This window comes from Myotis nattereri (assembly GCF_964212035.1).
Source record: "Myotis nattereri genome assembly, chromosome: 3".
Taxonomy (NCBI): Eukaryota; Metazoa; Chordata; class Mammalia; order Chiroptera; family Vespertilionidae; genus Myotis; species Myotis nattereri.
Window position 1 is genome coordinate 133,729,219 of NC_138077.1, and position 27,652 is coordinate 133,756,870.

The 27,652-nt window shown below is 41.5% G+C and overlaps 1 pseudogene across 1 annotated transcript; it reads left to right on the forward strand.

Moving 5' to 3' along the window:
* The first annotated feature begins 16,392 nt into the window (after nucleotides 1-16,392).
* Nucleotides 16,393-17,397, forward strand: LOC308515996 (dolichyl pyrophosphate Man9GlcNAc2 alpha-1,3-glucosyltransferase-like; annotated as a pseudogene). Its single transcript has 2 exons — nucleotides 16,393-16,475; nucleotides 16,610-17,397. The product of its transcript is annotated as a dolichyl pyrophosphate Man9GlcNAc2 alpha-1,3-glucosyltransferase-like (transcript).
* The last annotated feature ends 10,255 nt before the right edge of the window (nucleotides 17,398-27,652 follow it).

Sequence of the window (27,652 nt, forward strand, 5' to 3'; positions counted from 1 at the left end):
CTTCATCTCCCAAGGCACCTGGAAGATCAGCATCTTAATAATGTTTGACAAGAACTGCTCTCAAGTGGAGAACAATTATACAACATGGCAAGTTAGGATGAAGCCCAGATTGAAAGATGAGCAAGTCACAAATACACTGGAGTGTGGGGGAGGGTGGGGTGCGGAATCGTAAGTGGCCCAACCATGTTTCCTAGTCTGGTTCTTAAGGGTCCCAGGTGTTTCCCTTTACTCATTGTTTACACAAAGGATCCCTGATAGTGATAATAAACAAACAAATGAATGAATGAACAAATGGATGGATGAATGAATGAATGAATGAATGGAGCTACTTTAAAATGGAGCAGAGCTGCCATGCCAGAGGAACTGCATTACATGTCTTATGCCTCAAATCTTTGACATGTTAAACAGGGCAAAATAACCTTTGGATTGGGACCAAAGCAACGCTGTTTGTAAAGATAATAAGAAAGCACTTATTATGACTACTGAACCGATGTCTACTGAACTGAAAAATTTTTAATTGCTTAGAATTAACATCACTATGTTACATTATCTGCACAAATGGAAATGCCTTCCTTCTATTGATGTAATTGTCCCCCTTCCCTTTCTCATAAATACCATTGTTTGTGTCTCCTAATTGGAACACTATTTGGGTTTCTGCCTGAATCAGTACATTCTGAGTAGATATTCTTATTGATCTTAAATAAATGCTTGTTGCCTCTTTCTTTGAAAGTCCTTTTATGTTTAGGTTAACACAGTGGAGAGAGACCAAAAAGGTCATTATCAAATGCCCAGTGGTCATAGTCTGGGCTGCCCCACCTCCAGTATTGCTCTATTAATGACATGCCTATCAGCCTCATCACTCGGACCCTAAACCAGGAAGTCATCTTGGACTCTTCCCTTTCCTCCAACATGCAGTATTCCACCAGTCATCAAGTCTGACTGAAAAGGCAAATAAAACATTTATTGTGCAGCTATGATGTGCCAAGCACAATCAAGGTAGTGAGGGATTATAGGCCTAAGGCCCTCACAGCCCAGGAGTTTACAATCTTATCAGATAGGACAATAATCAATATATAAACAAATAAAATAATCTCAGATTATGTGTGAAGCTGCTTTTGTCTGTTAGGTAAAAGAAACTGACTTAATTGTAGTTGTGGAGAAGACTTCAGAGGTTCATAATTAGTGGCTGAGACTGTCATCAAGGACCCAGGTTCTTCCCATCTCTCTGCTCTGCCATCTTGTTTTGCTTTGTACTAAGGCCAGAAGCAAGGTGGCTGCAGCAGCTCCCGGCACCACCTTCAGACATTACCAAGGCCAGTGGGAGCAGAGGGGCCCTCTCTTCCTGTGGCTCTCCAAGGAGGGCGGCACTAACTTCCTGCCGTGTTTCATTAGCTACAATTGGGTCACCTACCCATTCCAGAACCAAAGACTAGCAGAGGGCCTGGGATGCCTTTAGAACAAACAGGATGGAGTCTCTCCCCCAAGGGGGTCTGGGGGAAGGTGATATCTGAACAAAATTAAGGTTCTTTTAAGGAGGAAGAAGAGGGGAACAAATTCTGGGCTGGCAGTCAACAGTGTTGACAATAATTTTAAAAGGGCATTAAAAATAAGATGGGGGCTGGCTGGTGTTGCTCAGTGGTTGAGCATCAACCCATGAATCAGGAGGTCAAGATTCAATTTCCTGTCAGGGCACATGCCTGGGTTGCAGGCTCAATCCCCAGTAGAGGGCATGCAGGAGGCAGCCAATGGATGATTCTCTCTCATCATTGATGTTTCTCTCTCTCTCTCTCTCTCTCTCTCCCTTCCTCTCTGAAATCGATAAAACATATTTTTTTTAAAAAAATAAGATGTGGTAACAAGACAGAGGGGATCAGGAAAGGCTGCCTTGGATCTCACCCCCATTGCCACCAGCTGTGGTTATGCCAGTAGCCTCCTAACTGGTCTTCCAGCTGCCAGCCTTCCCGCCCTCAGTCCATGAAACCATTTTTCATATTGCCCCAATGAATCTGCTGAAAATGCAGCTCTGCTCATGTCATTTTCTTCCAGTAGCTCCTATTTCATATGGGATAAAAAGACAAACTTTTTGGCATGATGTGATAATTGAGTACTTATAATTGAGTACTTACTTCATGCAAAGCAGTATTCTACGCACTTTCTATTGTGTTTTTACTTCACCTCTCAGGATAGCCCTGTGATGATAATGCTTTTATAGCTCCATGTGTAGACAGGTGATCTGGCACTGGGATGTTAAATATCGTGTCCCTATTTACTACTCCAACACGTGATCACAAACGTATTACCAGCACAAATTGATTATCTTACCCTTTTGAAGGTCAGAAGTCTGAGGTCCGTTTCCAGTCAAGATGCCTGCTGAGCGGCGTTCCTGCTGGAGGCTCTGCATTTTTTTGCCTCTTGTACCTTCTAGGGCAGCGGTTCTCAACCTTCCTAATGCCACGACCCTTTAATACAGTCCTCATGTTGAGGTGACCCCCAACCATAAAATTATTTTCGTTGCTACTTCATAACTGTAATTTTGCTACTGTTACAAATCATAATGTAAATATCTGATATGCAGGATGTATTTTCATTGTTACAAATTGAACATAATGAAAGCATAGTGATTAATCACAAAAACAATATGTAATTATATATGTGTTTTCCGATGACCTTAGGCAACCCCTGTGAAAGGGTCGTTCGACCCCCATAGGGGTCGCGACCCACAGGTTGAGAACCGCTGTTCTAGAGGCTGCCTGTATTCATTGCCACGTGGCCGTGTCGCTTGACCTGTTTCCATCCTCTCGTTTCCTTCCCTCCTTTCTGGTTTCCTGCCTCCTCCCATAAGGACCGTTGTGATTACATTGGGCTCACTCAGATAATCCAGGATAATACCCCCAGCTCAAGAACCTTAATCACATCTGCAAAGTCCCCTTTGGCGTGTAAGGTAACAGAGTCACAGGATACAGAGAGTAAGAGAGGGACATCTGTAGGAAGCCTTAGTTATTCTGTCTACCACTCCCAAGGTCAGAGGGCAAGGAAGTAGTAGAACCAAGGTTTGAATTCAGGCTCTGCAGCTCCCAGAAGAGGCCAGGCCCTGCCTCCAAATCTGACCGTTTTGTCTTCTACCTGGAAGACCTCTTCTGCGTACCCCAGCCCCTCACATGCTAATTACCGCTGAACCTCAGGACCCAGCTCACAGTGATCTCTCTGGGAAGCTTTCCTTGACAGCTTTTTCCCTATCCTCCACCCCTGCACCTCTCCTCTGGCTGGATGTCCCTCCTCTGTGCTCCCGCGTGCCAGAGCTCACTACTGAAATAACACACAACTCTGAATGTGAATTGGCTTCGCATAGAGTGCATGGAGCTCAGGCAAACTGGTTGGTGGTTGGTTGGTTGGTTGGTTGAATAAATTGGCTGAAGGTAAGACATTTGAAAGAAGATAAAATATTTTAAAAGCTAATACATATTAGGGAAGCTAATACATATTAGGCTTTTTGGGCAATAGTCTTTTGTAATCTGTTTAAGGGTTGAAGTACATTTTGGGGTTTGGAATACCTTATAATTTTTAAATTCATTGATTGACGAGAGAGAGAGAGAGAGAGAGAGAGAGAGAGAGAGAGAGAGAGAGACATCCATTTGTTGTTCCGCTTATTTATTTCTTCATTTATTAGTTGATTCTTGTATGTGCCCTGGCTGGAGATGGAACCCAAAACCTTGATGTATCAGGATAAGGCTCTAAGCAACTGAGTTACCCGGCCAGGGCTGGAATACCTTATACTTTTAAGAACCAAAGGGATCAGTGTAGGGCTCAGAGAAAGAGGCAGGTAAGTGGCCCTCTCCTGTTGCTCTAGCTTTCTAGCTCAGTCATCAGGTGGGATAGGAAATGAGGGAATGAGTTTCAGGACAGGAGATGGATTCTAGTCTAAAGAGTGCGCATGTGGTTATGGGTCTCTCTCAGGGACAGCGGTGTGATGGATGAGGCACAGGGTGAGTGTCAATCCTTTAACCACTCCCTGATTTGTGGACGTCCAGTTCATTAGAGCTTAGAATTTGAAGCCCACACCACACACACACACACACACACACACACACACACACACACTGTGGGGAATAAAATTAAATGTGTAGCCACAGTCACAAATCTAGTAAGTACTAGAGCCAGGTTTGGAACCCACACTGTCTGGGTTTAATAATGTGTGCTTAACACTGCATCATGCTACCCGTCAAATACCAATTGTGCTTTACGTATCTATTTTAAGTTTTCTTTTTAAAAAAATGTATCTTTATTGTTGAAAGTATAACAGATGCTCCCTTCCCCCCCCCCATGGCCCCCTCCACCCCATACCTCCCCTTAAAACTTCACAACACTATTATCTGTTTCCATGGGTGATGCATATATGCATGTAACTTCTTTGTTTAATCTCTCCCCACCCACCCACTCACGTCTTCCCTCTGAGATTTGACAGTCTGTTCCATGCTTCTATGTCTCTGGATCTATTTTGTTCATCAGTTTATTTTGTTCATTAGATTCCACATATGAGTGAGATCATGTGATACTTGTCTTTCTCTGACTTGTCTTTAATGCAATTACTTTGGAAAAGAAAGCAAATATTTGGAGACTTTGGAGCCTGGCCTAGTGGGCAGCCATGTCACAGAAAGAAATAAAGTCTAGGAGAAGAGAGGGTGAAAGAAGGGGTGAGAATGAATTTCAAAGGGCATGTCTCAAAACCAGATGTCAGGAGGGTGAGCGTAGCACTAGGTCAATGAGCCATTGTCAGGACCATTTGTTTTCTAAATGACTTTGCTTCTCAAAATCTGCAATGATCATTCACTGAGGATTATGATTTTTACCAAGGAAAAAGGAATCTTAAATGTAAAAGAAATTTTATGCTATAACTCAAACTAATTCAATGCTGTGCACAAGACACAGAATGACTTCTCACCCAAAAGGGCATATTTATTTCAAGTGTGCCATTTGCCAATGAGTTGAATCAGTCAGGGGTCCTAAAAGGCCCTGCCTAATATTCTGAATTGTGTTTTTATCTAATAAAAAAAATATAAAACCCTTCTGTTTCCCTGTTTCTAGGGAAGCTAAAATGCCAACATAGCTTGATATAAACCATGCTCCCCTAAGCAAACCAACATACACTTTTGTTGAATAATAAATGGACTAGGGATTTAATTCTTATTTCCCCAAAAGAGGTATTAATATATATTGACTAGCATGTGTGCACAGTTCAACTCTGCTTACCAGCCATAGGTAGGTCCCTGAGATAAGCCAAAGCCTTAGCATGGTGGAGAGTATTGGCAATTTTCCAAAGGTAGCCTTTTTCTACAAACATGAAGCTCTGCATTCATAACAATTGTGCTATGTCTTGCTTAAACATAACAATAACACCTACAACATTGAGGGTCCAGTCCATCATTTTACAGATGAGGAAGTTAGGGTGAGGGAGATGCATAACTCGAGGTCCTTGAGTTTAGGGCAGAGACCCAGGCTGGGGGTGTGGGTTTGGCAAGTTTCAAGATAATAAAGAGAGGAGGCAACCAGAAACAGCAACATTGAAGGGTAAACAGAGGAGAGAACAGTAAAGAGGCTCTGGGAGTGCTCCTAAACATGGAAGGAGAGGGGGAGAGAGAGAGAGAGAGAGAGAGAGAGAGAGAGAGAGAGAGAGAGAGAGACCAAGGTCTGGGAACCAGATGAAGAAAACAGTCAAAGCAGCAGTCATCCTGTCACAAAGCTGAACAGGGGTCAAGAAAGAGAAGAGCTGAAAAATCCCATGGATGTGGCGACTGGAGGCCACCGGTGACCTTTGGCAGAGCTTTCAGCTGAGTTTTGGGGACAGAAGCAGATCTCAGGCGCTCCATGAGGGGTGGGAGGTGAGTGGAGACACACTTGGGGGCTTCCTTTGAGAAGTTGGCTGTAAGAAGAGAGGGGAGAGGGTACTGTGGCTGGGCAGGTCTCAGGTGGGGGGAGACATGTCTTCATGCTCCTGACCTTTGGAGACAGGCAGTGAAGAGGGAAGACTAGAAGTATGGGAGAGGTGAGGACTAACCATCAGAGCCACGGAAGGAGACAGGAAGAGTTCCCTCCTCATTAGACACCCAGCTTGGCATACCAGCCAGAGGGACCTGGTGAGGAACGTCCTACTTCCAATGACAGGAGAATTCACTAAAATCTCAGTTGATTGAAATGCCCAGAGAGGACTAACTTAGTGCTCCCCCAGTTTGTGATCTGAAAGGCTAGGGAGACCCCATGTCTCCCTAAACTACCCTGGCGAAGGTGCCCTGGTGCAGGCAATTTTCATTTTTCTGTGTCAGAAAAACACTACAGGTATGAGGAAATTTTTTCTAAACCAAGTCTATCGCCAAACCGGTTTGGCTCAGTGGATGGAGCTTCGGCCTGCGGACTGAGGGGTCCCGGGTTCGATTCCGGTCAGGGGCATGTACCTTGGTTGCGAGCACATCCCTACTGTGGGGCGTGCAGGAGGCAGCTGATCAATCTCTCTCATCGATGTTTCTGACTCTCTATCCCTCTCCCTTCTCTGTAAAAATTCAATAAAATATATTTAAAAATATAAAAAATAAACCAAGTCTATCAAAGAATACATTCTGGTCCTAATAAATGACCACAGAGGCCTAATGGTTCTTAATTTGGCATTTTAATCACGACCACTAATCTATTTGGAGGTAATTTATTCTCTCTGGAAACTGGCTGAAGACATTGATTCAGCCTTTATTCAATGATTGTTATTGTTGTTTTACATGAAGATGGTTAATAGGCCCTGCCTGTTACCCCAAAACTACAATAACTGGGTGTTCTTTCTTGGTCCAGAAGGGAATAAAATCCAGCACACTGGAGGGAGCGGGGGCAGGTCAGAAGGTTCCCAGGTGTCTCCAAAGTGGCTCACAGACTTAGGGCAGCCCTGAATATAGAGTCACTTGGAGAAAAAAAATTTTTTTTTTAGATGAAGGGAGAAAAGTAGAGATAGAAACATCATTGAGAGAGGAACATGCCTCCTGCATGCCCCCTGTTGGGGATTGAGCCTGCAACCCAGGCATGTGACCTGACAGGGAATCAAACCAGTGACCTCTTGCTTTATGGGTTGCCGCTCAATCACTGAGCCACACCAGCTGGACTGGAGAGATTTTTAAAAACAGTGGTGCCTGGGCACCCTCTCCAGAGACTCTGACCCAAGTGATCAACAGAGGACCTGCGCAGTTTATTAAGGTGTCCAGGCGAGTCTACTGTGTAGCCAGGATGGAGAATCTGTGGCCTAAACCTGGTCCCTTCATTAAATCAGCCCAGGCCAATGAGTCAACCTTGAGTCTTACCTCTTCCATATCGTCCAATTTTCTACCGTGGCCTTCTGCCACCAATGATTATAGGGTGAGGAGAAACTCCACTTTGTTTCCCTGCTAATTTACCTGGGAAGTAAAACCAGCACCACCCTTTTCCCCCTTCTATTGAATTTGTTGGGGTGACACTAGTTAACAAAATTATACAGGTTTCAGGTGCACAATGCTACAAGACATCTTCTGTACACTGTATTGTTTGTTCACCACCCAAGTCAAGTCTTCGTCTATCACCATTTATCCCACCCACAACCTCCTCCATCCCTCCATACCACCCCCCCCCAACCCCTGCAATCACCAAGCTTTTGTCCGTGTCCATGAAACCAGTACTACCTTAAACCACCAGCCATTTATACCTTTGTGCTTTGACCCCTTCCTTACCTTTAGGGCACGAACCCTTTGGGAAGTTAACTGGTCAGATTTCTGATGGCAAGAGAAGTGCAGAAAAAGGTAAGGAACAACAGAAAATCAACTCAATTCCTTCATCTGAACCATTCTCCCAATTCTCTGAATTCCACAGAAAGTTCCCATTCTGCTCATACGCCATCCTCTGTGGTACAGTTAGCTAAGCCTGCAGTGGGAGAGGGGACTTGAACAACTCAGGCATGTAGCAGTATCCAAAAATGGGAGGCTGTCAGGGAGGGCGAATGAAGAGAAAGATACATTTGTTGGGGTGGTGAGGCGTGCAGAAATTTGAGGAAGTTCACACCCTAGGCAGTAAATCAATCCTCTGTCAGCCACATGAACCTTAAGAGAAGTTAAATAGCTTTCTCCAGGCTTCAAAGTGGATGCCAGGTGTCTGTGACTCCACAGTTGGTTTATTTTCTCTGAGTGGTGTTGGCATCATGTTGAAATAGGCCCACAGTTGCTTATTTGAAACCGCTGGGGCCAGAGTGGCTTGGAATTTAAATTTGGGGGGGATTTTAAAAAAGTAAAACATTAATATGTCTGCAGCAAAACTTACTAATATTTTTACCAAAGAGGTCGAGAAAGCTCAGATCAGCTTTTATCAATCAGGCCAGGTTGTACCACCAAATTTAGGATTCAGAGCTGTTTGGAATTTGGTAATTGCAGATAAAGGACTGTGGAGATGAATGTCAAGGGAAAGAATTGTATGTAGCAACAAACATTTATTGGAGAGTACATATTTGCCAGACATTCTGCAATGCTCTAGACAGGCATAACCTTCACAATAACCTTGTGAGATAAGTACTATTTCTATACTTATTCTAAAAATCAGGAAACTGAGGCATGGAAGTGTGGATGAAAAATGGTTCTAGGAAAGTAACCTCACCGGGTGGCGATCTGATCATAAATCCTGAGCGAGGCAGGTCATGGCGGGTGGTCACCCCAGGCATATAACTGCTTTAGTAAAAGGTTTATCTTTGCCTTAAGCAAGGCCTGTCCATTATTTTTTGTGCATCTAAATTAACACATCTTTGAAATAACATCTCAAGAGGATGTTACCATTATAATAAACCTGGTTATTATTTAACTGGGAAGGAACAAAGGGAATGAATATTAGACACATGACCAGTCAGGCCTGAGTGACATGAAAATAAAAACTATTAATTCTCCTGGGGGGACCTCTGGAAATGCTGATTCTAGGGGTACCCCAATCTTGTTAACTATCTTGTAATCCAATCCTTGCCTTTCTTTCTCCCACCTTCCTGTAATCTACCTTACGTCCTCGCCTTAATTCCAAATGCATAAAAGAAACTGCAAGCTGCCATTCTCTGGAGCATTTGAGATCTTGCTTCCCAGCCATTGTGGTCAGTTCAGCTCAAATAAAATCTTATTAAAAATTGTGGAACTGTACACTTGAAACCTATGTAATTTTATTGACCAATGTAACCCCAATAAATTCAATACAAAAATTCATTACATGTTTGAATGTTCTTACATTGACAGATGGGTTGAGTAACTTGCCTAGTCACCTGTCTAATAAATGCATTCATTTGTTCAGTCCCCGTTTAAATTAACATCTTATAGAGAAAAATTTTTAGAGAATATATATATTTTTTTATTTTAGTGAATGGTAGACTATTTCCAGAATGACTGGCTGGGCACTGGGCCCTGGTCTGAAAGTGTAACATAGTGAAATGCTCTCTCTATTTCCAGCCTGCATTTCTCCCATGGTCTTCAGGAAGTAGCTACTGCTATAGATGTGCTATTACAGGAATTCTGCTTGAGGCTTGAGCTTTTGGCAAGGATTTGAAGGAGCCTCAAAACCAGTCTCAGATCAGCAGGGGTCAAGAGACTTGGGAACAAAGAGATTTGGAGATTTCATGCTCTTCCTTGGATCCTTGTTGATGCCTAGATGTCACACACCTCTTGCCTTACCTATTTTCCCTTCCCTTGACATAAAAGAAGCCTGAATTCTGGGCTCTCTTAAAATGGATTTGTGGAAGCTGTAAGTGCCCCCACCCCACCCCACCCTCATCTTCTTAAGCAGGCGCCTTCTCGATTAATAAAACTTTCCTTACTCCAAACTCAGACATTTTCAATATTGGCCTTTTGAAGCATCTGCACACGAACCTTAAGCCTGTAACAAAATGCATTCATTTGCTGCTTGTTGAACACCCACAAAGTTCTGGCATGTTTACAGCATTAGATCCACTTCTGATAAAGCAGAACAGTGTGTGAACTTCCACGAACGCAGTGTTGTAAAATGAAGGGTGGACAGTTGAGGAAGGCTCTTCCTTGGTGATGAGACTCCACGTGTCCATGGCAGAACCTGGCATGAACAGTGTGTTCTGCCTCATGTATAACTCAGCTTCCTCTGGAATGATAACCTTTGCCTTCCTAAGTAAGCTACTAAAACTCATGCGTGGTCCTACTACTGTTCCCACTACTGTTTTTTCAGGATACACTTTACTGTCAAAGATTTATCAGAAAAGTATCAATGTTCTAATAATTATTGAAATAGAGAGTCTTGAACTTTACACAACCATTTAAAATTCTGAAAGAAAAATGCACTTTGCTGCCCTGAATGGTTTGGCTCAGTGGATAGAGCGTCGGCCTGCAGACTGAAGGGTCCCAGGTTCGATTCTGGTCAAGGGTATGTACCTTGGTTGCGAGCACATCTCATCGATGTTTCTAACTCTCTGTCCCTCTCCCTTCCTCTCTGTAAAAAATCAATAAAATATGTTTTAAAAAATGTACTTTGTTAATCTTTTTTTTCCTTTTAGAACTGAAAATTATTGTGCAAATAGTATAAATAATATAGACCATATAAATAATGCCAGCTACCATGCATGTATTTTGTGATTAACTGAATTTTTTTATTTCAGAAAAGTAGAAAATTGTCCTTTTTCCATAAATGCATTTTTTTTTAAAATATTGGTTGTTATCTTAAGAGTTATTTTATTAGGCTTAGGCAATAAAATTATCCAGATAACACGATCCAAAGGGAAGAAAGGTTTATCCATAAAAAAAATCTATGGGCAACTTTGAACAAATTTATTCTTAAAAAAATAATGATGCGTCCTTATGCTGAGTGGGCTTGCCCTACAATATGGTCTACTACTTCTTCACAAGGCTCCCTCTGGTGCTTAATAAAATCCAACTTCCCCCAGCTCTTTTCTAATTATCCTAAAAAGTTATCCATTGATACCTCACAAATTATTTAAAAAGCTAGAACATTTGACCACATTTTGAAAAATATTGAGTACATAGTACTTTCTCAACAAATGTTTGTTGAATGCATTGGGATATTCCTATCAACCTCACATCATAAACCAAGCAATGAAGGCAGACAGAGGTAATTTAACTTTCATCTATTGGCTATGTGACCTTGGACACATAGTCACATTACTTTCTTTCTTTATTCAACAAATATTTGTTGACTGTTAATCCATGTCAGGCACCATCCCTTTCCCCTCCCATATTGGTGCAGGGGACACAATAGTTGGGAGGCAGGTATGGTTCTTGCCTTCATGAATCTTACAAACTGAGAGGTCCTCCAACTTGGTGTGCATCAGAATCACCCAGGAGACTTACAAAGAAAATGGTTGCTGGGCCCAATGGGCAGAGTTTCTGATTCAGTGGGGTAGGGATGAAGAATTTGCATTTCTAACAAGTTTTCAGGGGATGGTGCTGCAGCAAGCCTGGGGCCCCACCGCAAGAGCCTCTCCTCTAAGAGGAATACAGCCCCAGGAGCATAAGGGCTATGAGAAGCAGTCCATGGGGATAGAGGAAGCTTCCCCAGACACAGCATATTTAACCAGTTCAAAGGCCTTAACATCTCTGAGACTGTGATACAGTAATCACTGACCATTCTTTTCACTCTTTAAAATCTCCAAAATCGAAATCATTTGCTGAAATATTGCCACAACATTTAATTAGACAGAACCTTATGTATGAAGGTCTGGAAAACATGAAGCATGTAAAAAAAAAAAAACAACACAAAAGAATTTTGATATGGTTGGCAGATATTCTCTTTGAAGGAGAGAAGACTGAGAATTAAGAAGAGTGGGGCCAGGCCACAAAGCTTTCCTGTTCTTCCTGCTTACACTCTAGGCCAGTGGTTCCCAAAGGATGGTCCCAGACCTGAGAACTTGTTAGAAATGGAATTCCCTGGGCCCCACCCCACACCTACTTGATCAGAGACTCTAGGGGTGGGATCCAGCAATGTGGGAGTTAACAAACCCTCCAGCTGATGACACTGAAGTTTGTCTGCTTAAGTATCTGACTTGGGAACAGAAACCAAGTGTATGTCTAACGGTGTAACTCTAGTCTCAGCACTCCCTTGCTTAAAATCCTCTAACATTCCCCAGTAACTGCTTAGTAGGCAGAGGGCTGACCCTTGTGCGTTCAAGTCTAAAGTTCAAATTCCTTAGAATAATTTAAAAAGAAATTACAGTCTTCCCCAATTTCTTCTATTCAGTTTCAATTGGAGGGGTTCTTGGTGCCTGGGTAGATGGAGGAGCTCCTGTAGGACCTCCAGCCTGGACTAATTGTGTTCCTTCATGATGTGAAAGAAAAGTGGGCTTTGCAATAAACCTGACAAGCTGGTGGGGGGAGGGCAGGGAGGGAGAGGGAGACACATGGCGAGCCTGACAGGTTTGGTGACCAAAGGTAACCACATAGGATGGTCTGATCATAAATTCCTAACTACACAGCCCATGGTGGGTCGTCACATCTCAGGCCTATAGCTTCCTTAGCAAAGGTCTATCTTTAAGTGAGCTCTGTCCATTGTTCTTATGCATCTAGGATAACAGGCCTTTGAAATGTCAGAGTGATTTTCTTTTCTAGACCTCTCGAAGGCGCAACTGCAGGCACCAGAGCACAGAACCCCTCATTGTTATCTTATTCCCTGAATACCGTCTCCATGTGCTGCCATTGTTAATTATTAACTATTCTGTACCCATCAATGTAAAAGAAATATGTGTTCCTCCATTTGGCTTATAACCTAATCCTAGAAATTTCCCCGATATGATTTCTCCCACCTCCTTAACCTATCACCCATGGATTTCATGAACCTTCCTAACGTCTTCTCCTTTGATTCTAACATATGAAGGGAACTGCAAAATCGCCATTCTCCAGACCATTTCTCAATCTGTTAAGATCTTGCTTTCAGGCATGCACTCAAAATTTGGCTCAAACAAACTCTTATAAAATTTTTCTATATTTGAATGTTCATGAGGTCCAAAATGTCACCCATCACACCACTTTTCAGAAAATTCAAGGTGTTCACAGAGGTAAACTGCCGGGGCTGACCGGCAGACCCTGAACGATGGATGAATGATACTCTGACACACGTTTCTGTGAAAGAGAAGCTAAGGGGCTAGTTGGCATAAGGAGCCAAAAAAGCCCTGATTGCCTGCCTCCTTAGGCTTTTATTGTAACAACAGCTTGACCTAAAATTAACCTCTAGATACAATCAGCAGGGTAAGTATCCTTGAGAAAGCACATGCTTCTACAAGCTCAGGTCTAAAAGACTAAACAGAGACCTTGGCAAAACACCCAGGACTCAGACTTGTTTGGAAAAGTCAAGGTAGGGGCTGCTGCCTTTGGCAAGGTCCCCCCAAAGGCCCCCAACCTTTCAGAGAATCCTCCTTACAGACATTCCAACCAAGTCCTGTGCTTCCCCACAGTAAACCTGGCCCCACAGCTACTCATTGGCAAAACAAAAACCACCACCACCACCAACAACAACAAAAAAAGCCAAACTCTGGCCTTTAGAGCAGTTATTCAGGAAAAAATTATGTTGCAGACACCAATACCTTGATGATGCTAAAGATGACAATAGCTGAGAGAGGACAGAGGAACTGTGGTGTCAGCTTCACCAGGGAAAAACTAGTCAGGCCCAGTTATCCAGAATCTACAATTTGCATACTCATGGTTCTTCCAGAGACTATTCCTACCAAGAAATTAATTACAGCACTCTGTTTACCATTGCAGGGGCGTGGGTGGAGGGTTCTCCTGTGTGCCTACTGTTTCCCTTCAAAGAGTAGTGTAGGGGTTCAGAACAAGCTGCCCCACTATGTGCCTGCCTCCATGGTATGCAGATTACTTTTGAGCTAAAGGCAGCCAAGACCCTACAGGCTCAAAAGAAACTTCTGCTCCACACTTAACTCTCTAGAATAATTAAATTAAGAGCCTGGCCCACAATAAGAGTTATCACCAGCAGCCACATTTTACCTATCTGTATGGCAGGGCAAACTCCTGATTACTGAACATGTGCTCTTCCTGCAATTACCTTCTGAGCCCCAAGGTGCCTTAGCTCATCCCTAACTTAGAATGTCTTATAGACCTTATTTTCTCTTTCTGTCTCTGAACCTCTTATATATGGAGTCTCTGGCTCTCTCATGTATTCATATAATGGGGTGACCTGTGGAGACGACCACCAGGGACTCAGATCAAAATTGAAGAGCCTTTATTAAGCTGGCCAGCGACTACAGTTACAGCACCCTGCAGAAACAGAGGCTGAACTGCAGTCCCGACTACAGGAATTACAGCGTTTTTATTTGCAAAAACCACAAAGTTAGTTACAAAGCCTTGTTTACACAATTTGTTCCGGGCACAATACAGTATCAGTACAGTGACTACCTTTCTATTTATGTGTTCTAGGACAGCGTGCCCTGCCTGGCCAAAGTGCCAAATATGCAGCCCAGCACCTCCGGGCCTTCTGAGAAAGAAGGCCTGCGTGCTGGGAAGGGGCCATGAGACCACATCCCAAGGCCTGGCCTGGTGTCAGCACTGACAACTCAATCTAGGGCATAGTTTACGGCCTCTCTGGAATGGGAGTAGGCCTATTTTCCTTATTATTTAAGACAGAAGCCAGAATAGCAGGGTTAAAATTTCAAACAGCAGTTTTTATATAAGATGGATACTTCATGCAGAGTTCCCATACTTATGTATGTAATTAAATTTGGTTGTTTTCTCCTGTTAAGTTGCCTCACGTCTATTTGATGATTAGAACAGAACCTGGAGGGCAGAGGAAAGAGTCTTCTTCCCCATAGGAGCATTGAAGACATCCCTACTTTCTTCCCAAGTTTAGGAATTTGCAGCAGCCTAATCATTACATCCTATTCATATCTCTCTTTTTTTGTTTTCTTTCTGGTTTATTGAAGAACTCTAAAGTTTGATTTCGCCCTTTGAGTCTTGATCATTTAAAGCTAGAAGTGAATACACAAATGCTCTGTACACATGGGACCTGCCTGTATTTTAAAGCTCTGACCTGCAGACCTGGCTGAAAAACACCATGACAGCAGCAAATGATTGTTACAGCCATAATGATTAAAAGTTCTTTTCTTCATAATTTGGTGCTTCTCACCTTTAGTGCACAATAGAATCACCTGGGAAGCTTAAAACGAAAAAAGAAAAAAACAATACCTGGGCTCCACTCCAGATAAATTAAATTCAATCAAAATTTGGGGGATGAGGGTGGGTGAGGAGTCGAAGGATCTGGGCATCTGTTTAATACGTTTCCCCAGGCAGATTTAGTGTGCTGCCAGGGTTAAGAACCATGTGACTTGCTGACACCTTGGGCAGTCACTGGTTCCTCTACCCATCACTATTCCTTGGTTTACCTCCTCATTTTGATTAAATACATCCTCCAGCAGCCTTTTAGGAAAGGTGTACAGGATGTAAGTTTTCTGAGTCTTAAAATGTCTGAAATGTCTTTTATTTGGTTCTCACCCTTCACTAAAGTATGATGAACGAATAGTTCACTATATGAGCTAATACACTAAGAGTTTGCCTGTGCACAGAAGTTTATGTCACCATAATGATCCCTCCGAATTTTGAAAAACTGCTCAGGAATCCTGAGTTTTTCTTGGAGATTCTTAGAGTATCCTATAAAGCTCTTGAGAAGCCTCCTGCTTTTCTAATTCTCATTCAGTCAAGTGGGATCTATTATTTTTCTCTGGAAAGTTTAATCTTCTTTATCTGTGGTGTTTAGAAATTAAGCCTGAAGAAGGGAAGGGAGAGGAAAAAAGAGAGGGAGAAAGATTATGTTTATATATTGTATTGGAATATACAGGGCCATTTCAGTGAGGAGACTCATGTCAAATGTTTTAAATATTATTTTCTTAATAATTTCCTTCTCTCCATTTTCTCTATGCTCACTTTCTGGACTCCTACTTGTTGATCACTTGACCTCCGGATTTGATATTTCAGACATTTTTCTCACTCTCAAATTTTCCGTCCCCCCCCCCCCCAAGATGTCTTTGACTGTTTTCCAACCATATCACCAAATTTCTTATTTCAGACAACACTTAATTTCTTTTTGAGGCTATTTAAATAAACACAACAAAAATTTTTCTAGAACCCCGCCGCGGGGGCGAGCGCGCAGGCGCCTTCTAGGAACCCGCTGCACGCGCGAATCTCAACTCCGGTAGGCGGCGGGGCTACTTCTTCACAGACATAAAAAAATCAGTATTTGTTTGGAAACGAAGCATCACTTAAAATCCTCTCCAACTCCTAATTCCAACGAATTGATAACATTCTCTGATCAAGAAGAGAAGTGACTGACAGCGTGTTAAAAGTATTCTGGCACTGGTCGCGTTTTTTCCCTCCCTACATTTGAAGAAACATGGAGAAATGGTACTTGATGACAACTGTGGTCTTAGTAGGACTAACAGTACGGTGGACAGTATCTCATAATTCTTATTCAGGGTAGAGAAGGCATGTTATTAGATTGAAAGGAAGAGATCAGTGGAGAAGAAGATTGGGAGTGATGTGAGAGAAAGGGAGGGAGAATTGATGGAGTGTGGACCAGGAGATTGGAGATGGGATTAAATTTAACCCTGTGCTGGAAAACCCCCTATGTTTGGTGATTATGAAGCTCAGAGACACTGGCAAGAAATCACTTTTAATTTACCAATCAAGCAATGGTATTTTAACAGCAGTGATAACAATGTACTGTATTGGGGATTGGACTATCCACCTCTTACAGCTTATCATAGTCTTATGTGCATATGTGGCAAAGGTTATAAATCCAGATTGGATTGCTCTCCATACCTCACGTGGACATGAGAGTCAGGCACACAAGCTCTTCATGCGTGCAACAGTGTTAATTGCTGATTTGCTGATTTACATACCTGCAGTGGTTTTGTACTGATGTTGTTTAAAAGAAATGTCAACTAAGAAAAAGGTTGCTAAGGCATTATGCATATTGCTGTATCCAGGCCTTATTCTTACTGACTATGGACATTTTCAGTATAATTCTGTTCGTGCTGTTCGTTAAGCTGGCTGCGCTGTTGTGGCTTCCTTCGTTCCCTGCTGGCTGCCCTTCGTTACAGAAAAGGAGCAAACCCTGCAGGTTCTCAGGAGGCTCTTCCCAGTGGGTCGTGGATTATTTGAGGATAAAGGAGCCAGTATTTGGTGCAGCCTAAGTGTCTTTCTGAAGATCAAGAATATTTTGCCACATCATACCCAGATAAAAATCAGTTTTTGTTTTACATGTTTGAGCCTGCTTCCTGCATGTATAAAATTAATACCTCAGCCCTCTCCCAAAGGATTCAGATATACTCTGGTTACCTGTGCATTATCATTCTTTTTATTTTCTTTCCAAGTACATGAAAAGTCCATTCTCTAAAAAAAAAAAAAAAAGAAAGAAAATTTTTTTTCTGGAAATATTCAAGCATATTTTGACATTTATCTGGGAAAATAAACCACAAAAGCCCTTAATGTTCTAAGAGGTGATACGTTGAGAGGGGACAAGCCTTGTCAGATATTAAAACATACACAAAGCCTTAGTAATAAAAACAATATGGTATTATGCACAAAAAGACAAATAGAGCCTTGTAGCAGAATAGAAAGTCCAAAAACAGATTCAATCTTATAAATAAATTTAATTCATGAAAAAGGTAACATTTCCAATCAGTATAGTAAAAATAGGCTTTTTAGAAAAAGATATTGCAGTAACTGGGAAGCTATTTGGAATAAGCTAGAGTTGGATTCATACTTCACACCAGACTCAAAATAGATCAAAGTTTTAATGTAAAGAATTAAACTGTAGCCGAAACCGGTTTGGCTCAGTGGATAGAGCATCGGCCTGTGGACTGAAAGGTCCCAGGTTCAATTCCGGTCAAGGGCATGTACCTGGGTTGCGGGCACATCCCCAGTGGGAGATGTGCAGGAGGCAGCTGATCGATGTTTCTCTCTCATCGATGTTTCTGACTCTCTATCTCTCTCACTTCCTTTCTATAAAAAAATCAATAAAATATATTTTAAAAAAAAGAATTAAACTGTATAGCATACAAATATCTAATAGAAGAAAATAGGGGTGATGTTTTAAAACTAAGAAATAGAGAAGGCCTTCCTAATTATGACTAAAAATTCACAAATCTCCACAGAAAAGATTGATACATTTAACTACACAGAAAACAAGGAAACAAACAAAAATCTACATGGCAAAAATAGCAAAAGAAAAATCAAAAGATAGAGTGGGGAAATATTTGTAAATTATATGACAAAGGGCTAATTTTTCTAATGCATATCAATGACCCTTACACATATGAAAATATGAACAACTTCACTTATAAAAAGAAAAATATAAATGTAAACTGCACCAGGATGCCATTTTTAACCTATCAGATTGACCCCCCCCCCCCAAAAAAAAACACCTTAAAAATTTGCTATCACACTTTGTTAGAAAGGCTGGGGAGAAATAGGTACTCCCATATTTTGTTGGTGCAAAATCATACAACAGCTTTTTGAGGGGAATCTGGCAATTCTACCAGAAATACATATATATCTTCCTGTTGACCCAGCAATCTCTCTTCTGAGGATATAGCTTACACATCTTTTCCATAAGTAAGATTTAACATATGTACAAGTTTATTGATTGTGGCATAATTTTTAAAATTTAGAGATTATAAACAACTCATATATTTAGTGGTTAAATACTAGTTAAATAAGTGAAGGCACGCCCATTTGATGGAATACTATGCAGCCGTAAAAAGGAGTGTGGAAGACCCCTACTGATGTGAAGAGATCTATCTACAAGGCAGCATCATTAAGTAAGGAAATGAAGGTACAAAATAGTGTATATAGAATGTATAGAATATGCTACTTATAGTGAAATAAGAATATCTATTATATTCATCTTTATTTATACTTATTTACATTAAGAAACAGTAAGAAACTGATAAAATATATTCTCTTTGGGAGGAATGATTAATCAATATTCAATTCCTCTGAGGATATGAAATGGATTTGAGTGAATTGTGGAGGCTTTATTTGTTTTTCTGTTTCCTGAATTATTTACTTTGGTCTCTATATCAGTTAGAAATGTTTTCAGCCACAAGTCACAAAAAGCTTAAATAAACAAGAAATACGGTGTTAGGCAGATGCTGGGCATTGGTTAGGGCTGGTATCTCTACAGTTCTCTTTTTGCATTTTAAAAGTCTTTATTGTTGAGAGCATTACAGATGTCCTCCTTTTTCCCCCCATTGCCACCATCCATTTCTTCACCACCCTATTGTCTGTGTCCAAGGGCAATGCATATATGCATATGTTTTTGGTTAATCTCTTCCCCCCGCCTCCCTTCCCTCTGAAATTCGTCAGTCTGTTCCGTGTTTCCATGCCACTGGTTCTAGTTTATTCGTCAGTTTATTAGACCACATATAAGTGCGGCCCCAAGCCTGAAGACTGTCCTGGCTCCTGGTCTCTTTAAGGCAGTGGTTTTCAAATGAGGTGCGATTTTGTTCCCCAGGTAGAGTTGCCAAATTCAGCAAATAAATATACAACGAATGATTTGTTTGTATAAGTGTGTTTCAAACATTGCATGATTTATCTGAAATTCTCATTTAACTGGACAGCCTATATTTTATCTGGCAGCCCTATTCCCAGGGGATATTTGGCAATGCCTGGAGACATGTTTGGTTGTCACGACTCCAAGGGTGGGTAGAGGCCAGGGATGCTGTTACACATCCACAATGCCCAGTGCAGTCTCCCACCACGAAGAATTATTTGATCCAAAAAGGCAAGAGTGTCAAGATTGAGAAACCCTGCTCTAAGGCAAAGCTGTTTCCTTTCAGCTTCTGAGAATAAAGATCCAAGCTCCTGCCTGACATTTTGTGCCTAGGGTGGGGCACACTCATTTATTTTTTAAATCTCAGCATAATTTATTTTCCACGGTCATAGCAAAAATCAAACATTCTTCTCAGTGTTCTTCTATCGCTAATAGGCAGGCCACAGAAACCCTGGCCAAGAGAAGACAGCATCTGCATTAAGTCCCTGGCACTAGGGCCAGCCTGCACACGCTCCTTGAGCCTTTCCTTGGTAAAGCCAGCCTCACAAGCAGCCCTGAGCTGGGGGTGGGTTTGGAGGGAGCCTTCTCATCACATTCAGGCGGGGAGTCCCACCTTCCTGGTGGTGAGGAGAGGGACGTGGCCGGCCACACACAGCTGCACTGCTCATGAAGAGAGGCTTTCTTTGCAGGCCCGGGGTGGGAGGGAGAGGCAGCAGAAGGTGGGGATGGTATGCATGGCTGTTGGAGGACGACGTTTAAAAGAACCGGAGAGGAAGGAAGCAAAGGGGCGGGGAAGGTTTTCTGGTTGGAGATGTGTATAAATTCATGGGAGGTTATTTGAGGATATTTACCCCAAGCCCTATTCACAGTTGTCCTTGACATGAATGCCGGAACATTAGAATTCAGGGTCATCGCTCCTTTTCTGCAATTTCCTTCCCTCCCAGCAGACCCCTGGTTATAGCAGAAACTCAAACCCTCACACATGTTGGTGTGTATGCAAACAGAATGAACACGGATCCTCATTCACCCAGTTTGTAGGCTTTGATGTTCCTGGGGGAAAATTACTGGTAGGTTTTTTTTCTCCCCTTTATTTTATTAATTTTTAAAATAAAGACTTTTTTTTTTTAAAAAAAAAATCACTAACTGCTGACTCAAGGATAGAGACCAGGGGTTTTTTCGTTTTTGTTTTTGAAAATTTAAAAACTAAAAATTCATCATGAAGTCAAGTATGATGAATCAGGCTGTTAGCTATATAAAAGCCTGGCTTTTTCTGGAAAATCTGTCTTAGCAGTTCTCTGCTTGCTGGAGAAAAGAATGCAAGAAGCATAAAAAGCCAGACTGTGCACACAGCTTTATAAACACTGGAAAAACCCCTTTTAGGCTCTGCTGTGGTCTAGCACAGCCTAGATAACAAAACCTATGAGTGAGGGGTGGAGCTTGGGGGGTGGGCACTCATGACTGTTCATTGTTTGTCTGCAGTAAAGTCCTGAATTGACTGCCAGATAGTGTTTGTAATTTTTGTCTGAACTTTAGTGACTGCATCTATTTCTATTGGAAAGTATTGTAAACTAAACTAAATCATATATGTCTAGATATTTTTAAAATAGTCTGATCTATTTATGCATTGTGAAGGTAGTAGAGATGTGTTAGGGGAAAAACTCAGAAAAATTTAAAATAGAGAAAATAATACTTGAACCATATTTGAACCCATAGCTGTTCACCCACAGAGACAATCCTTGCCTTTGACATATTTCTTTCCAGGTTTTCTCTAAAGCTTAGTTTTTAGATTGAAATCTTATAATGACTCTTTAGATGTAAGGTTCTAGCTCACTCAAAAAAAAAAAAAAACCACAAACAAAACAAACACAAGAAATAAGAACTATCATTTATTGTGCAATTACTGTTTGCCAGACATATTGCTAACACTTTATTTACGTAAATCCACTTACTAATCAAAACAACCTGATGGAGAAGAGACTGTTGTTACTTCCCATTTTATAGATGAAAAACTGAGTCTCTTACTAGCCACAGAGTAAGTGGCAAAACTAAGCATACCCTACTGTTTTCACACCTAATTTTGAACATGACCTTTTCCCTGTTATAACTCTAAGCATAATTTTAATTGTGGTCAATATACTGAGTTGTTATAATTTATGAAACATTTATTTATCATTGGACATTTGGGTTACTTCCAATTTCTTGTGGTTGTGGGTAATGTTAAACTTTTATCTGTGATTGTGGATAATGTAACAAATATCTTTGAGCAAAATTATTTTTAGATTTAGATGTTTTAGGAATAGATGGGATTTCTCTGGCCAGGCAGTTCAGTTGTTTAAAGCATCATCCTGACATGCCAAGGTTTGGGGTTCAATCCCTGGTCAGGGCACATACAAGAATCAGCCAGTGAGTGCATGAATAAGTGAAACAACAAATTGATGTTTCTCTCTCTCTCTCTCTCTCTCTCTCTCTCTCTCTCTCTCTCTTTCTCAAAATCAATCAATAAATAAAGAAAGAATAGATGGAATTTCTAAAAATGTGTTTAAGGAGTGCTACATATAGAGAATCACACTGATGTCCAAATAGGCCCCTTTCTCTGTATCTTTATGAGCAATGGGAATTATTATTGAAAAATAATTTAGTTGACTTTTTAGAAAGAAATTTATACTAAGTGGTTGAATTTAATTTTGCTTTATAAGTAGCCAGATCAAAATATTTTTAATTCATTTGTTGGCCAGAAATAAATCTCCTTTTATGAAGTTTTTCATCCAGCTATTTATTGGGGCTTTAATGTTTTTCCAACCAAATTCAGTGAATAATTAGATAGCAAATATTTTGTCATTTGTCATGGTCTCAGTATTGTCCTCAGGTTGCTATTTTTCTTTTACATTCGATTACTTTTGTCATAACATTTAGAAATGTTCATTTTAAACCTCCCGGTGTTTTCCACTGTGCTGTCTCTCATGTAGAGTTCAGACACTCCTTTTTTTCTCCAAGTAAACGGTTTTTAATACTTCTGAGAAATTTCTCAGTAGTATTTATATAAATTAAGGTTCAAAATAACACAGAGAAAAACAACATACCCCTACCTCAACCCCAGCTTTACTTGAAAAATTTGATTGCCGTGAGCTGTGGATTTCAAACCAACCGGAACTGATTTGTGCAAGCCAGCCCCGGGCACAGTTCTGGCTCCTGCACTCCCCTGGCAAGCCAACCCAGGGTTTAACAGCTCGCATTATGTGAGGTCGAAAATTCTCCAGTACAGCTCGTTTGAAACTCTTCTTCTGCCACGCAGATCCATTTGCCTTTGTTCCATTCTCAGCACAGCCAGAACAGCTAGGCATTGTCCCCTGGGGACACTTGCCCAGTGCATGGTAGGCTCTCAATAAATAGTTTTTGATTAAAATTTATATTTAAAACCTCTAAATAGAGCATTCTCAGGCTCCCCCTCTCTAAGTTAAATGAGCTAATAACTTTTCTATTTTTAACCCTTTCGATCATCTCTGTGTTTCTCTCTAACTTACTTCCAGGCGCTCCCAATCTCTTCAGGCATTGTCTCCAAGCTGAGACAGAGAAGTCTGTGTCCTCGGGTCCCCCTGCCCCAGAACCTCCAGGGTGGGCTGAGAGTCACTTAGCACCCTCACCTACAGTTTGGCTCACCTGGAGATGTGATGTAGGTCAACCTGGAATAGATAGAGGCTGACACAAAGATGCAAGGCCAGAAGGGGTAAGACTGGCTGGGGACGGAACTGAGCTCTCAGGCCCAGGAATGCCAGGCACAGGCAATAGCTAGCTGAGGCTCACAAGCTGGCATTGAACTGAAGATCATCCTGTTTCAAAAATAACCCTCATTAGCAGTGAAAATATTTGGCATTAATGTAAGTTGATACATTAATGTCAGCAGATAGTCCCATATGCTCTTTACTAGAGGCCCAGTGCACGAAATTTGTGCACTGGCCGGGGGGGGGGGGGCGGGGGGAGGAATCCCTCAGCCTGGCCTTCGTCCTCTCGCAGTTTGGGAGCCCTCGGGGGATGTCTGACTGATGGCTTAGGCCCGCTCCCCTTGAGCCAGCAGTCAGACATCCTTAGCGCTGCTGCGGAGGTGGGAGAGGCTCCCACCACCACCACTGTGCTGGTCAGCAGTGAGCCTGGCTTTTGGCTGAGCAGCACTCTCCCTGTGGGAGTGTACTGACCACCAGGGGGCAGCTCCTGCATTGAGCGTCTGCCCCCTGGTGGTCAGTGCACGTCATAGCGACCCATCATTCTGCCGTTCGGTTGCTTTGCATATTAACCTTTTATTATATAGAATAGTAAGCTAACTCTCAAAATATTTAAGATATTGTCTGAGAACAGCATGCATGCCCCCATCCTTAAAATATCCTCAGGAAAGATCAGACTAATACAAATAATAGCGCTATAAGCCTTGTTCCTATGTCACTCTATATTTGATGCAGAGGTCACCATTATTACTTTTGAAAATGATAATAAAGGAACTGGAGACTGGAAAATGGAGGGGCTTTGATAGCTGTTGTTTTACCTGAAAAATGTATGTAGTTTTTATTTTAAATCATCAGAAGTTTCTCTTCCCAGTACTTGACAACCTTAGTTGTTACTAAAATCAAATTAAGAATGGGTGACATGAGAGCTCAAATGCTGTGCAAAAACCTTGCTCAGAGATGAAAGCCATTTTCAACGTAAGCCAAAAATAGGTCAGTACCTTAACCTGCTCAGGGAAAGAAAAGGAAGACCCTAGTTTTTAAAAAGATTTAAAAGTGGGATAGGGAGAAATATAACATTATAGCCACTACCAGCAGCTTACTAAGAGCCACACATCTTAACAAATGCTTTATGTATGATTTTATTCAATTCTGTGAAACAGGTATTATTTCCATTTTACAGATAAAGAAACTAAAGCTCAGAGAAATTAATTTAGTCAAGTCCATACAGCCAGTGAGCAGGGGACCATGATTTCAATTAAAACCTGTCTGATACCAAAGCTTAGACTTCTTAAAAAATATATTTTTTTATTGATTTCAGAGAGGAAGAGATAGAAACATCAATGATGAGAGAGAATCATTGATCGGCTGCTTCCTGCACCCTTCTACTGGGGATCAAGCCTGCAACCAGAACCGGGACCCTTCAGTCCACAGGCGACACTCTATCCACTGAGCCAAACCAGCTAGGGCAAAGCTCAGACTCTTAATCCTTACTCAGAGCTGTTTGAAACCTAGCTTAACCACTACTTTATGACCTTAACTAAGCTACTTAACATCCGGAGCCTTAGTGTCCTCATACATCAAATGAGCTTCTGTAGTGACATCTGTCATTTTTGGCTGCCCAACATCTATTTCCCAGTGGACTTCTAACAGTATATTGATTTTCTCTTGGGTGATCACTCTCTTCCATTCTTATTTAGTGCATGTGGCTCAGATGCAGCTGGTCTACCTCTCCACTCCTTGGGGGATTCGGGACCCACGTCTGGCCAATCATCATCTTCCAGCCTCCTGGCCCCAGTGATTACTTTTAGGGTGGTCACATGACCCAAGCTAAGCCAATGAGATTCAGCCCCTGTCTGGTAGCCTCACTGGCGCGGAGACATTCTGTTCCTACCGGTGTAAACCTTTTGTGGCCACCTTTACCACTACCTAGAAAGAGCCTGCCTGAGAATAAAACCAAAAAGAAGCAAAAACTGCATGTCTCTGCACTTTATCGTTTCTGAAAATTCTCACACACAAAACCACAATTAGATGACAAAAACGCTCTGTTCCTTAAGCCAGTTTGAAGTAGGTCTCTGCCTCTTGCAATGGAAGTTTCCATTAAAGCATTATGTAAAATGCTTAGCATCGTGTTTGGCACCTATGAAACCTTCAACAAATAATAGTTATTATTTTTTAGGACATCTTTCCCAAAGTGCATGCACTATTTAAAAATTAAAAATAAAAAAGGAACTTTTGCTTTGTTTTACTTATTTGGCCTAAAAAAGAAATACATTCCCATCTCCCTCCCTGTCCCCATTTTAATATTTGTCAGGGGGAAAGGAGTTATGTGGCTTACTTAAATGTCTCATGTCACCTTCATTGGATGCTCAATATAGTTCCCAAAAAAGAGGATTTCACCAACCAGGAAACATGTCCATGAGCTTGGCGATGCTCAGCTCAGACTTCCAGCTAAGCGTTCTTTCCAACATCCATACCTACTTCCCTGGTTCATGATCTGGACACTGAAATGTGGCAGAACCCCAAAGTAATTGGTTGTTTTGTTGGTTTTGTTGGTTTGTTTTTTGAGCCAGCAGCAGAATTACTGGATGGTTGATTTGGAAAATGACCTCTCAATAGTTTAGCTGCTGGGTTTTGTTTCTCCACACTCAACAGGTTCTGTTCCCACCTGCCCTGGGTCGAATGACCCTATACCACTTGCCTTCTCTAGAATAATGCTTTCTGCTGCCTCAGAAATAAACAACTGACAGCTAAGAGGTTAATTGGTATCCAGAGGATAGAATGCAAGAGTGAAACAAGAAGTTGATGTAGGCCCAAGCTTTTTCTACTGACCCTGCAGAAGATTCATTTCCTTCGGTTCTCTCATTAAGTCACTATTGCTTAATTACAGGGTTCTCTGAAAGGCAAAGGAAACCAAGTTTGAATTCCCTTCCGAAGGTTTTCTTCAGCTTCTCTGAGGAGCGTAAGAAGGAAAACTGGAAGACAAACACTGTTCTGACGCTTTACTGGAGGTAGCACCTATTGATTTTGTATGGCAGGGCCCTGGGTTGCCTGTGAGTGCTTTTAACCTGCCCTTGCTTGAGAGTCCTACAAAAACGTATTACATTTTTTGCCAAATACGTTTTAAATGGACCCTGCTACTAAGCAAAGAATAATAGAATATTAATTTCTAATCACACTTAAGAAATGACTCCTTAGCTTAAGCTAAAATTCTCTCTTTTTTAAATGATTTTTGAGAAAGTGTGAGAGAGAAACATTGACTTGTTCCACTTATTTATGCATTCATTGGTTGCCTCTTGGATATGCCTTGACCAAGGATCAAACCTGAAACCTTAGTGTATCTATGGGGGACATACTAAGCAACTGAGCTACCCAACCAGGGCTAAAATTCTCTTTTTAATATCAATTTTAGTGACCCGAGCTCTAAGTCACCTCTTCCATTAACTCCTCAGAAGGTCATTTTTAGAACATGAGTGTGAATGTATAAAAACGCAGGGAGAAATGTCTGAAGTGGCAGTTTCAGTGTCTAAGCTTAAGGCCTTGAACCACACTGATTTACAAGTCCTATCACAGCATGATTATCAGCCCTTCTTGGCTAACACTTCTCCAAGCCAAGTTTTAAACAGCTCATCACTTAATCTCTCTCTTTCCTTTGAGTGGCCTGGCTCAAGAGCAGCCTTCTTCCAATGAATGATATAGTGTTGGACTCTTCTTTTTGTATTGAATTACACTGTACAATCCCAGGTTTGACAGTGCCTCACCACCAGACCTTGGGCCAGTCACTTAACCTCCATGTCCAAGTGGCTGCACTTAAAGTGGAAGATGTTAACAGTGACCTGAAAATTCAGGAAAGAATAACTTATTAATGATTTGAAAGCACTTAAGACCCATAAAGCACTATAAAAATCTCTCTTGCAATAATATGCAACTAGCATTAAATGAAGCATGATAGCCAATTGCCATAGTGGAAGCGAACCACTTAAGCACCGTTTTGGCATCCTGTGAATTCAAGCAACGGAGGATATATATCCCTTTTCCACCACAAGGTTTTTGCCAAAGGACAAATCCATCAAAGTAAGTGGACACTTGTGAATTTGCCTTCTGCTCATTTCCCTGTGGTTGTACTGTAACAATTTGATGTAATTCAAATCTCTCTTTATGTGTCAAAAAGTCTGGGGTCTCCTCATTGCCGTTGTTTGTTTTATTATTATTTTTTTCTTGACCAAGAAGATAGAAAGCAAAGCTTGTACTATTCAACAAGTTGGAACATAAAATGCTAGCTGGTTTGGCGTGTGTAAGAGTCTTGTCTCGAAACTGCAGTGGAGTATGTGGAAGGAGCGATGGACAGGCAAGTGGATCCCTGTCAACCATCTCAGTGTTTT